Source organism: Paramisgurnus dabryanus, chromosome 3, assembly GCF_030506205.2.
Source record: "Paramisgurnus dabryanus chromosome 3, PD_genome_1.1, whole genome shotgun sequence".
Classification (NCBI taxonomy): Eukaryota; Metazoa; Chordata; class Actinopteri; order Cypriniformes; family Cobitidae; genus Paramisgurnus; species Paramisgurnus dabryanus.
The window spans coordinates 19,782,949-19,797,476 of record NC_133339.1 but is presented as its reverse complement, the minus strand read 5'-3'; the positions used below and the strand labels follow the sequence as shown (position 1 = coordinate 19,797,476).

The window sequence follows — 14,528 nt, the reverse complement described above, 5'->3', positions numbered from 1 at the left end:
ACATTCCACCCCGCTGTGCATATGCGTGCATGCGCACCCATAATCACACACACACATGCAAACAAACAGGGGCGTATAGCAAATAGGAGTGTGTGTTGCAGGCAGGAGGTTTATGTGTGTGTGTGCTCATCTGCAACCTGCTTGCTCTCTCATTTTCAATCTCAGCCCAATTAATTTAGCAGAATTAATCTCTCGCTGTGCACAGCCGTTCCTACCACACACACACTCGCACTCCTCCTCCTCCTCCCCTCGACACAAGGCACAGTGAAACATGAAATAGTGTCTCATGCCACCATCCATCTGGCATCTTAGCACACACACACCCGCATATACACACACATTTGCCCACACCCCAGTGACATTTGCAGATTGGGAGTGTGTGAGAGATGGGGGAATGATTTCCTCTCCTAATGAAGAACTTACTGTGTTCTCGCAGGCGGAAAGCAAAGGGCGGAGGGGATGAGGACGTTTTTCAGGCCCTCATTTCGCCGCGGTTGATGCTTCTGATCGCTAACACGCCTGCGCTCGCCCTTATAACGACGGACGGATAGATGGAGTCTGATGAAACATCAGCGTTATTTTTGCTTAAAGTTCTTCATGTCGATTGGTTGATGTTGCGCCGGCTCTCTGTTTTTATTGGTCAGGATAAAACGTGAGAAGTTACGGTATGTTTAACCAACAACGGGCCTTTAAAACATGCCATTAAAAGAAGACACAATGTAAAAAGACTCCAGAGACATGTGTATGTGTTTAAAATAAATGTGGGCTGTTGAATTCAAGTCTAGTGATAGTTCCTAGCTCAACTGGTAGGGTAATGCGAGCAATGCAGCAAATAGTTATAGTGATAAACACTACTGATAAAATGTATACCTTGTACCGCATCGTAAGTTATTTTAGATAAAAGCATCTGCCAAATGTGTGCATGTAAATCTATATACTGTATTAAAAGGCATGGATAGCTTGCATTCGCTGGCCACTTTATTACATCACTTGGGTTAGTAAAAGACAAAACGTGATGCTTTCAGCTATTTCAGCAGAACTTTATCAAACACCCTGGATGCCAAATCTTTAACCTCAGGACATTCCCTCACGTTCCCCTTTTGTCCTGATAATAGCATAATATGTCCACTATCTTTAATACTGGTTAAAAAGCATCTACCAAGAACATAAACCTAGTCCTAAAAATAAACATGCAATAGGAAATCTATTTGTGCCAATCTGTTTCTAACACAATAAGATTACAACACGAGAAATTAACTCATCTGAGTATTTCTTCATCAAAATCATTTCTTGCCACCCGGGACACATGCTGCCGTCTCAATGCAACATAATGCTGATATGTTCAATCTTTCAAATGAAATGCACGTCTGACGGGGGTCTGCACAGCACCCAGCTGTCCTGGCCAATATAATGTCTATGCCAGCCACAGTTTAAATCAGCCCTGCCTGGTCACCATGCCAGCCGTTTCCCTGGCAACCCTGGCTTACAGCCCGCAATGGCTTTGCATAGAGATGAGAAAAATGGTTAAAGAGAAGGATTTAGTTGTAATACACGTCCACATTTTTTATATTTAACAAGCTTCCTTCTTATAATGTTCATTGACTTGTGTATAATTTGTGGGCACGTAACGCTGAAATAACTGTATATTAAACAGCTCATACATGACAGGCACATAAAAAGATCAAGCAACTGTTTTACAAAGAGGTGAATGAAATCTGATCAGTCAAAACTTTAAACATATAGGGGGAAGTTTCCCAAACAGGGTCTAGATTAAACCAAGACTAGGCCTTAGTCGAGATTAAAGTAGTTTTTACAAACATAAATTAGTGGTGTGTATCTTGAGACAAAACAATGGCACTGATATATTTAAAGACATACAGCACTGTAAAAATGTGTCTTAGGCCACCATCACCAGGTTTGTTGTGTTATCAAAGTTTTAATGTCTATCCATATTTATTTGTCACTCTTTTTCTAAGATACAAACAAAAAATACAGGAAATATATACACAAAATTAAAAACAAAACAATTTACAGAACTAAATGTCTTCTTCAGGCATCAGTCAGTATTAAGTGTGACCTCTCTTGGCACGAAACACATCTTGAGCTTTTTCAAGGAGACTGAAGTCCTGAAGTCATTTGATTAGGATTAGAATTAGAAATTAGGATTTAGTTTCATTTTGTTAGTTGCCTGCTATTGCTCAAGTGGAAGAGAGTTTATCCTAAATCCTTGACACTTCAGCTTATACTTTTATACTGTTTTTAATAATACACGTTTCCTGTATTTTCTGGTTGTATTATAATAAAGAGACTGAGAAACTATAAGATCAATTTGTGCAGAAACAACAAATCTAATGGTAGCATGGCGGCCTAAGTCTTTTGCACAATGCTGTATAAGTGCAAGGTGTTTTCAGTTAATGTAGCTCAAACAAGCATTTTAGTCTTGGACTAAACTTAAGCCCTGTCAGTGAAACGACCTTTAATTTATTATACTTTACATAAAAATAAATGCATCTTCACCTCATTTCTCTTACTCATATATGTACCATATATAAACTTATATCTTGAGCAGGATGCTTCTTATGTGCCAGGAATTTATTTTAAAACTAATTTTTTTAATTTCTGTAATATGAAGGTCATACCAAAACTGCTGATAACTTTTATCAACATTTCATTTTGTTCCTTTTCAAATTCTATTGGTATTACTTTTATGGATTTACTGATGTCCAACGCCCATACTTCCCTTCTTAAAATATTTAATAAAAAATACTTTAAATCAAATTATTATATGACAAAGTTCTATGACATTATATAATATAAATTATTACATATTATACTAAATCTATTTAAAAATCAGTTATACTATTTCAAAATATTGCACATCTAACAGTTTCCTAATAGTGATTTATTTCCAATACATCCAACAATTTTGCCAATAAAAGTTTTGAAAAAAAGTTGTCATTTATATCAACTGTTACAAAATTGTGAGAAAAGTATTTAATATTATTTAAAGAAATGTGCATTTATGATACGCAAAATTATGTTATGCAAAGATAAGGCTTGCCTTTATATTTTATCAATACTAAACTGTCATTTTCTGTCGCTGTCATTTGTGTAAAACTGTTCGAAAGCCAAAAATAATATGGCAGAATTTTTCTATAAAGCCAAATAAAGTTAACAACAACAACAGTACACTATAAAAAGTGAAAGTTGGAATAACTTAACAATTACTTTCATTGGTAATACCTACAAATTGATTTTTATTAATATTTTAATTAATAGATTTTTAGGTGTTACCCATTTTGATTTCAGTAATTTAAAAAAATACTTTCACCTAAAATTTTCTCACTTAAAAATGTAAACTTTAAGTTGAGAAAACTTAACAATTAAGCCTTACCAATAGAAGTAATTTGCTTAAGCATATCCAACTATCACTTTTTACATAAAAAATAAAAGTTTGAAAAAAAATAAAGTTTAAAACATATGTGTTAAAGACATTTCCAGTCCCAGGTTTACGTTCAAAAAGGCTAGATTTAAACCTAGTTCTCCCACGTGAGCTCTCCACTAACCATTAGGCCACAGCAGATATGAAAACCTTCATCTATTTAACATTCACTGAATAGCACAGTGTTGAAGATGAGCAACAAAATCGGCCAATCACAATACAGGTCTCGAGCTAGGACAATAACATGCTCATTTTTAAATCCCAACCTCATTTTAGTTTAAAGCAACAATACCATGTCAGTATAGAGAACAAACTCTGAATTCAAAGCAGACAGGTACTAGTGTTGTTTACTCTATCAAGTGTGCACCATCTAGATGACTGCTGACATCTAGAGTCCAAACGCTGCTATCAACCCACCGCTGCCCTCGACTTCTGATTAAGAGTCACTGGGGGCCGAAGTTCTCTTGGGTTTTTACAGTCACTGAGCCGTTTAAATGAAACATTGTGATCAGGTTTTAATGCTTTGGCTTTTCACTGAGATTCATTTGATTTAATTTGTAATTTGACTCTTTGAAGCAATTTAATTAGATTGTTTTTTAACTCAGTGCGCACATCGAAACAAAAGCAAAGAGCAAGTCAGAACAGATTAACGCCCGGGCTCCTCCAATCAAAACAATGCGTTCCGTTAGAAAGAGCAACGCTGTCCTAAAATAACCAACCTTGAAGCAGACCAATGGCTTAGAAATTATGGACCGGGCATTACGGCCTCGGGATAACTTCCTGTTTCTTTTAACCCATCTAGGTTTGAAGTCCAGGCACGCCTCTTTACACAAACATGTCTTAGGGGTGAATAAAAACCAGATCACAGAGTCTTGTTAATGAATGGTAGGAATATGAGTTCAGGGAGTTTGTTGATGAAAATATTTAACCTGTGCGCCGTGACGTTTCGGGAAGGCCCCTAAGGCTTGATCCCCCAGAGATCACAGTGCAGGCTGATATGCATCATTTATCTTATTGTTTGGACCGCATGAAGAAGCGGGTAAGGACGTGTTTACACCTAAAAAATGGGTCCAGATTACGAGCTTCCGTCCTGCACTTACTCGAGCAGTAGGCAGTTTATATTTTTAATACCCGATAAATGTTTAAACTACACAGACGGAATAAATGGGCCGGTCCGCAGGGTCCCCTGAACCATAAAACTACGAATAGACGCTTGCTTTAAAACCGGACCCTGGAACAGCACCGATCACTGCCTTTAAATATGACACTAATCATCAAAGCATTATAATATAATTCACTCCGCATCACCGTCATGATTCACTCCGGATCAGCATCACGGTCTACACTTAAACACCTCCAGGCCTCTAATGCTCAGGTGCGTGCAAACATGAGACCAACCAGGAAACAAGGTAGATGGGGGGAGAAAGAGGGACGAACGAGCATGAAAAAGGAAGAAAAAAAAGCAGCAAAGCATTCCATCAGTAGGCACGGAGGGGCATTACGCAGCGTAGCAGAGGCGCTTCATTTTTCCTCCTGACCTCGCGACGACCCTACCGCTGATGGGGTGAAGAGCAGGTGGAAAGAGAGAGAGAAAGAGCGAGCGAGAGGTATGAGGAATAGGGCTTTCAGGAAAGACCGGCTTCCTGCTGGTTAAAAATATCTCTATGGCAATGCCACATGGTGCGTCTATGATGTCAGATGTTTAGAGCCGGTCTCGCCGCCACACACGCGCTCGCTCATTAATGTGTCAAATTGTACAGAAGATAATGAGGCAGAGAGAGAAAGGATGGGCACGTACTGAAAACTTTCCGGGTACCGTCCCGTTGTTCCGTTCTGGCGAATTGAATATTCCTACTACATTCCCTTCTATCATTTCACGTTCACGTCCGACCACTTTTTAGTAATCCTGGTGCACTCCACGCCCTAACACGCACACGCGCACCGTTCAAAGGCAGCATGCTGCATGGCGTGCCCTGAGGGACCGAGTATGACTGAGAACAGGGGGTCTGCCATTGCCCCGCCGTTGAACCCGTTTCATTCCTCCTACCGAAAACACACACGTACACAGTTATACATAATCAGTTTTGGCAGCACCTTGCCTGCTACTCACATATCGAGCTCTGGGTATCATGCAAACAATCCTATTTTTAATGAACATGCGAGAAATTAACTTTGTGCACCTGTATAGCTCAGCTGCATTAGCATAGCAAAAGTTCATGGGTTCAAACCCAGGGAACACACATGATGATAAAAAATGTATACCTTGTAATGCAATTTAACAACAACAGGTGGCTATGTCTCGTGCATTTGCATTAATCCCACCCCAAACCAAGTATTTAAAGAATTTAGATTTGAACATTACTATAATACAGCAAAAATTAAAGGGATTGTTTAACCAAAAATAAAAATTGTGTCATCATTTACTCACCCTCATATTGTTACAAACCTGTATTAATTTCTTTGTTTTGATGAACACGAAGGAAGATATTTTGAGAAATGTTTGTGGGCCCCATTCACTTCCATTGTTTTATTCTTACTATTGATGTGAATGGGGCTCATAATCCATTTGATTACAAACATTCCTCAAAATATCTTCCTTTGTGTTAATCAAAAAAAAAAAAAATTATACAGCTTTGTAACAATATGAGAGTGTGAAAAAGATGACAATTTTCATTTTTGGATGAACTATCCCTTTAAATAACAAAATGAAAAAATGAAGAATTCACTCCAAGCCCTGGATCATTTCTGTTTCAACTAATGAGACAAACGGCACAGAAAGATCAATCCGTGCGTTTGTTATTGCTGTCTTGTGCAGCTTTATCTTTGGCTGTTCCTGTAGGGGACTTGTGCTCACACACCAGCATGGACACGCTGTCACCGCACGCTTAACAGATCAGGCATCACGTCCCTGCAGTCAATACCCCGACCATCACGGCAGCATGTGGATGAAGAAATGAGCCGGGTTCTGTCAGCCCCGCACACTTAACTGATAGAAGACCGCCTCAAAACTACCCCATCCTTCTACCTGTCCCCCTCTCCTCTCCCTAGGGAAGCGCGTTACTGATGCTTCTGAGGGGTCGTAATGGCGGTTTAAAGTGGACGTGAGTGGATGTGTGGAGTGGCCCTAATGATGTCTGTTTACGGCGCTCACATCCATCCGTAATGATTAGAGGTTGGATAGATGAGCCCTCGGGCCTGCCGCGAACCAATCGGACCGCGCGGATGCGCCGTCGAGCTACGGTGGCTTGGAAGGGACACGGGAACTCTGACCATAACGCGACCCCAGCGTCTGACCGGCAGGTGAACCGGATTACACGCAGGTCAGGCGCAGGTCAAGAACACGCGGCCTATTTATCTGAATGATCAGACCGATTGGTGATTGCACGTTCCTTTGTGGCAAAGCGTTCGGGGAATGGAGCGCCCCTACACCGCTGACCGCCAGACGACCCGAGTCCCGTCTCGGGTGAATTTGAGGTCACATGAATATTAATCGAAGTGTGTGAAAATTCAGATTTTTTCACTGATGTATGGGATAGGAGCAATGGGGTAAAAACGGCGAGATTTCATCACCAAGGGTATCCAAAGAACTTAAAGCACAAATTCAATTACAAACCTTTAGTTAAATATTAAAGATTTCTAGTTAAACTTAATAGATGAAGCACCACTCAAAATAGGGATGCAAAGCTCTGGAAATAGTTGGAAGCGTAAAGAAATTATTTGTACATTTTGGGTAATTTATACAAACTGCATCACATACAATCATTAGCTCTTCCTTGACATCTGACTCATCCTTGGAAAGTTTCCAAAATTCACAGAATTTTGCAAACCTGGCCCAAAATAAGGTATTATAAATACTATATCGTTTGATTATACCAAAACTTGCAGACGTGTCATCTTTAGTGACTATAATTGTCTGCCATTGTGATTGCAACACAATTTCCATGCAAATATAAGGCATCTACACTTCAGGGATCTTCCATATGAGCGCTTTGTTACATTATGGCGGGACAAACATCTATACCGTGCATTACACGGAGGTCACCGGTAATTATTTGGGTCAAGCCATTACTATCACGAATGTTATCGAACGTTTGGGTTTACGCAGAATTATGCTGACTACTGACTGACCTGTGACGACTGATGCTTGGGTGAAACTCTCAGCGTCTGAACCTTGTTGAATCACCTCGGGCTCTTTTGAATACACGGATGACTTCTGAACGACCCCGGGTTTCAGGTCATGGCGAGGGCAGATATGTATTAGAATAGTGGAAACCAGGCAACGTCATAGGTTGCCAATGCTTTGGGAAAATTCCCTGTAATTGCCCGTTAGGTGACCTCAGCGTCTATACGAACCATGGGGTTATATTCAGGTTACTTGGCCTTTGGTAAACAATCCTTATTTTAATATTTGATTATTTTATAGAGAAAATATTTATTTAGTACAATTTTTCCTTGCCTTGCCATTTATACAAGTTAAATATTATGATCAAATGTAATATTTTTTGTCAGATGCCTCAGAGGAAAGCTAAAGTGTGAGCACGTTGCGTAAACAAAACGACGCATATATCTTAATTCCACATACAGAAGTACAGAAATACGAGAGGACTAGTTACTACTTGAAACACAAGACCTGTCCTTTGATGCAACGCACACTGACCAATCGAAGCATCTCTGTAGCTTCAGGGTCTTGAACACACCACTGATGTTGACCAAAATGTGACCTGATGTTGACCGAAAGGTGAACCCAGGCCGCAGACTGACCCCTCTGTCGCCATGGCCGCCATCTGACCCCCGTAGAGGTCGCAGAGGTCGCAGCCTGCGGTCAGATCATTGCTGGACACAAAGGCTCACAGAGAAGGATGAGAAAAGAAACATAGGGTGGGAATAAAAGAGTGAAAGAGAAAAGGAAGACGTGGGGTTGGAGGTCACCATCGAAGCTCTTCCTTTCTCCATTTCATCATCTTCACTCCCACTTTTCGCTTTTTTCGGTGCGCTCGTTTCGAATGACCTCTGACTCTGACGTGTGTTGAAGGCGAGGTCTGGGTTGACCTGACCGTGAACGCGTCGTCGTCCCCGAACCTCAAACGCTTGTAATTGCTGATCATTATATAATCCCAATGGGCCTAAACCAATAAACCGTACATGATATACCAGTCAAATTCTGCCTGTCAGTCAATCGATGTTGGTCATTTACAAGCAACTTAAAAATGAGGAACATTACATCAAAAGCAATGCACGCTATGGAGACAGTGACATGAAGGGCAGGTGGATGGATGGAAGGGGGGGCATAAAAAGACAGAAAGCATATCTAATGTATATATCCAGTACAGTGCCAGTTTCTCTCTTCTGCATCTGAAAGAATGTTAAAGACTTCTACACACATGGACTACGGACACATAACACCTCACGACACAGCGGGAGAGAGAGAGAGAGACGGACAGAAAGAGGTGAGGGGGCAGAAATAAAGCAAAAGCAAAGACTATATTGTCAAGAGGATAAGATGGAAAGGAGAAGAAAGCGGAGGGTTATGAAAAGGCTGGTTTAAATTGAGATGAAAGGATTTAGGAACAGAAGAAAGTTGCTTCCCTCTGTGCTGCACTTATCAAATACAGGTCTTTCAGGTCATCTATCTGTTACAGTGTCATGACTGAGGCTATTCAACTCCTGCTATCTTCATATGAATTGACGTATAGGAATTCTTGTATGGCGCCCTCTGCTGTGAGCATAAACAATGACAAATCTCCTTAATTCACACATTTAGGTGTCAACATAATGACGCTAGAACAATAAACATCAACAAATAAATCACGTGTTATGGGGTATCGCTTCTTTTTTATTAATATTTTAAATAACCGTATTTCGGTATATATAACTACAATAATTCACACGTTTACACAACAATATACGTTTATCTCGTTTTCTATTTACAAATAGTAAAGATTATAAAAAAAAAAAAAACTAGTCGTAAGTTTAGTAGCAATCCAGAAAATGATATTTTACCAGGTAGGACAATTGTTGTTGGTTACCATAAAAAATTACGTTAAAACTATATATGTGTTATGTTATATATGATATATGTTAAAGTAATCGTGAGATGTGACAAATTAATTTAAATACAAATAAAAACATTTTAAATATGCACATATCTATAAATAAGAAATATAAATTAAGCGTTAATATTTATACATAAGTATCTTCGTTACTGCTGTAAGGCGCATGGATAAAAGCGTCTGCTAAATGCCTTAATGTAAACGTCAATAAAAAAAATGTAAATATATAATCTCAATTTTATAAGGTATTAATAATATCAATAATTATAATAATAAATTAACTTGAATATAGTTTAATCCTGCAATGTGATTATAATGTAACTAAAATTACTAAAAGACAATTTACATTGTCAACTGCCCTACAACATAATATTGCTTTATGTATATATAAATAATCCTCCGTCATCATGATTTTTATCCTAAAATTCTGTTAATAAACACTCCAACTGTTTTAAATAAATATTTTAAAAACTATCAGCAATTTCGCTGGCAAAACACCAATTTTTACACATTCGTACACGTAAAATTATTTTGCTCCCAAGCGCCATCTGGCAGTGAGCAGTGGTACTGCATGCGACCGCGTCTCGTCTGCTCTATCACTGTCGTACACAGCAGTAAATAAAGCAAACGGGGATGACAGGAGGGATTTTCTATTTCACGGTATAAAGGGCTCTGTCGGCACATCTGACGAGCAGATGCTCCAGGCAGGATTACATTCCTCTGCCGCGATGATGGTGTATCGATTTTTATTTCTCAACACGTGTAGTAACTCAGAGGCCTGGCCTTCCTACTGAACCTTCATCTGCATCCCAAAATCACTCAAACGCAGTTTCATCTGAAATATTTATATCATAAAAGCGTGAATCTTTAAAATATATCAGTCTCCCACAGTGTGTAATTTACATTTATCCGTAACTGACAATCCAAAATCCATGTCACGCTGTTTTCTCGTTACATTTGACGACACGAGTCAGAATGGTCGTCAACGTTATTACTTCATCTTAAACTTCGTTAAATATTATTTATTTGACTTTGTTGTGACTTAAAACATGATATTTTATGTTACCTTCAGTCAGATAAGGTGCAGACGACGCCACATGTGTTCTCAACCGTCAGGATAAACAATCCGTTTCGTGCCAGTAGATGGCAGACTTACACAACATTTAAAAAATAAATATCAAGCGCTGGTTACATTGTCTCAGACACAAGGGGGCACTATAAGTGGACACGAGGTTAAGTTCACATAGCCACGAGTTTAACATCCAATAATCCTATCCAAATAGTTTTTTCTCTAGTATTGATTTTATATGTTGTTCTTAAACGCTCCAGTATAGATACCTTTTAACTTTAGGCTCCGTCCCCATTGTCTACAAAAATATTTAAACGCCTTCTGAGTATTTTATTGCACCAGATCAAATACTCTAGTCTAGAGATTGGCATAACAGAATATTTATTAAACAAACACTAAGACATATCTTGAATATCTTAGTTGCTTTATCTTATTTAATGCTTGATTTATCTGGATCATTTAAATAATTTAAGGTCACCCAATGGGCTCCAATCTCTCTTTTTCTCAATTAAATCCTTCTACATAATGTAAAGAATTTTCTGTGAAAATATAACCTTGGTATCTTTAATATTGACTGAATAAGGTCATATCAAAGATTAAAATCAATGCAAAATCCTTTAAATTAAACTTTGATGCTGCTCATTATTAGATTATGAGCCTGGATTTCACAGACAGGGTCACGTGTATTCTTAAATTAATGATGCTATTGATTTCTATTAGACAAAACAACAGATTATAAAACATTGTAATGCATAAAACCCTATGAGCTAGGCTGTGGTTTTGTCATAAAAGGAACCAACATGATCTCTCTTTGGTTTTTCTCACCCCTCACTCTACAAACAGAGTCCATACAGATCAAGTGTGCGGGATTCGATTAAATTGTAGGAAGTAGCTTGTGTGTCCATGGTTACGAGTGAACTACTGCAGTGATGCAGATGTCTAGACATCACCGGTCTATGTGCAGTTCACTGATAAAGAATTCAATTTAGTCTCATGGATTGAAATTTAATTTAGAATTTATCGTTCACAGTCATTTTAACATAAGTGTTCACAAAACAAATTTTACTTGGGTCTACTTAGTGGAACATGATATGAAATTTTGTACAAAGTGACTTACAGTGCATTAAAAAAAAAGAAAATAAGTTCCTTGGGAATCAAACCCATGACCTTTGCATTGCTATTGCTAACATGGTGCTCTACCAAATGAGCTACAGGAAACAGCACAGAGAGTTAAGAGAAATTGCAATAATAGCAAATTAAGTGATGTTAGCTATAAGAAAAGTTCTAGCATCATTTGTTTGTAATTAGTTTATTCTTATTTACACAATGACATTTAGAGATTTAAAGTGTGGTTTACATATATGAGTACTTTAGACAACAAATGAAAATGTTTAAAAACATATATAAACCTATTCAATGCCTATGTTATATTGTAATTAGGGGAATGTTGCATTGTTAACCTGGCTTATTGGCGAACTGCCACATCACCATGTGCAAGTTGTGAAATTTAAGGGCAGAAATAAATATTTCTACTACTTGTATACTCAAAGGCACACGCAAGCATTTGGTCAAAGTCTTGTTTGCATTGTGTTATGAAGCGCACTCTAACACATTTTATAATGCAGGGATGTGTAAAATCCTTATTGCGCAGTAAAAAGTTATGTTTACGAACTTTGGTTAGAGTATGTTTAGAACTTTTCAGATTTAGAGTTTGTGATTGTCTGTTACGCATCTGTTTTGGAAAGAAAAAACAGAAGAGCCATAATTGTATATCCCCACCCTTGCAGCCACTGCATATGACAATATAAATATCACCGTCTGTTTGTGGATGTGTGCCTGGTTTGTTTGAGTAATGAGGTAATTAACTCAATCATGACACTCAGACAGATGATGAATTTTGTTAATGCTTCTCTTTTGTTCCCCACTCTTTTCTGAACAGGTCTTTTTCCTCTACATTAACCCGACATGTGCACAAACACACACAGCATCCTCTGCCATGCTATTTTTGAAATACTAGGTTGCATGGACTGGAACAGAGTAAGTATACTGTGTGCATGCTTTCTATTCTCTGTGCTTCTAAGGTTAATGTGTTCTTGTTTGGTGGGGCAGAGTGCACTATTATGAAACACTTGCTTTGAGACTCTGTTTACCACTGAGATACTAAGTAATATATAGGCTCTCTGGCTTTACATTATCAAGAGTGCTTTATTTGATTGTGAAATGCAAACTGTAACCTAAACTACCTTTATAAACATACTTGGGTGTGGTTCATTAGTGTGCACTTTCCCAAGATACAAACAAACAACACTCTGGTCTTCAAGTGTGAACATTTACTAGAAGTTGTACTGTATATCATATGCAAGTGCTTCTGGCACAGTGTTTTGTGTTATAAGATTTAGGAAGCACTAATGCTAATCTGACTATTTAGCATGGATATGTGAATTAGGATACAGATATTATTGCTACAAAACTGGGGGCTTAGTCGGCTAGAGATAACACATCTGGTTATCTCATAGCAGTGTTATAGTCTAGTCCAATTCAGTCTGTGTCAAGACCAAGATCAGAGATTGAGCTGGACTACAACAAACAAGCAAAACATGACAGGAGGGATATATATATATATATATATATATATATATATATATATATATATATATATATATATATATATATATATATATATATATATCAGTGATTCTTGTGAATTTGGATGAAACAGGTTTACATTTTGAAAAAAAAGTTAGTTAAATTACAAAATCTGAAGGTATATCATTATAGACCAACCTCCCCTGTTCGTATTTTTTCATAAAATGATTGCTCATACAACATTTACTTTAAGCCTAAAAAGAAAAAGTAATGATTTTTTATCTAATAAACATATTAAAAGAGACTATTACTTTAATAACTCAACAGCACTGAAGAAACATATTGTAAACATATTCATTTAAAACAAATAAAACTCTTCTGTCTGACGGTGGTGACAATAATCTGACGGTGGTGACATTGGCCTCATTATTCCAAAATATATACCACTCAAATCAATGGCTTCTTACTTAAACTTTATGTAAATATTTGGTCCAAAAAATAACAATCCTGAGGACCTTGATGAACAAATATCAAATCAAAACTTCCAAAAATACATAAAACCTGACAGAAAAGACAGAAAACCTGACGGTGGTGACATCTGACGGTGGTGACAAAAAAATAGATGAGTTGTTCACATTAGCCATCTTGATTCCCCTCTGTTGCTAGCTACTTCAGACCTCTTCTTAAAAATGATACATTTATTTCATAATCTAATCTAATATTTTTTTACAAAGATGACGCTGTTGATATGTTATGGTTGTCACAGTAGCAGTGTCCAAAAATATGAACAAGTTTAAGAGAAAATAGCAAACATACAGGAGCTTGAGTGATCTTGAAGCATGCAGTAGAGCTGAAGGTTTGAAAATGGGGTCCTCAGGAATGCAGTTGACCCTTTAGTTGTCTGATTTTATTGCTTTTTATAAATATCTGACGGTGGTGACGAATATGTGGGACACATTTTGAGCAATCACTAAATAATAGTAAATATTGTTCAAAACTCACTGTTTGTAGTTTTTAATACATATTACAATGTACTCTTTCATGTGGTAAATGTATTATTCAATTCAATTATTACTTTTGGCTTTGTTAATCAAGTGGAAATTATTATCTCTTAACCGAGGACAGCTGATTTTGTAGGCAATGGGCCAGCATATAATCATTAAATTAATAAAAAATAAAAATAAACCTAAAAGAACCTTACATATGTGCAAAGAACCCCCTGAATATAACATTGATTCTTTTTCTTCATGAAAATGTTATTAATTTCCCACAGAATTAGCACTTTTCTTAGTGGGACATGTTTTTGCCAAAGTTTCAAGAATCAGTGACGCCAAAAATGTATTTAACATCTTAAAAAAAGTCTAGTGAAAAAGTTTTGTGT

At 37.5% G+C, this 14,528-nt stretch overlaps 1 long non-coding RNA gene across 2 annotated transcripts in view; it reads right to left on the bottom strand.

The window, feature by feature from the left end:
* LOC135733957 (uncharacterized) overlaps nt 1-10,648 on the bottom strand; it is a 243,091-nt gene extending 232,443 nt beyond the window's left edge. For both annotated transcript variants that reach the window (XR_010527061.2, XR_012336347.1), the window contains exon 1: nt 10,559-10,648. This is a non-coding gene — a long non-coding RNA (uncharacterized lncRNA). The remainder of the gene's footprint in view (nt 1-10,558) is intronic.
* Between the last annotated feature and the right edge of the window lie 3,880 nt (nt 10,649-14,528).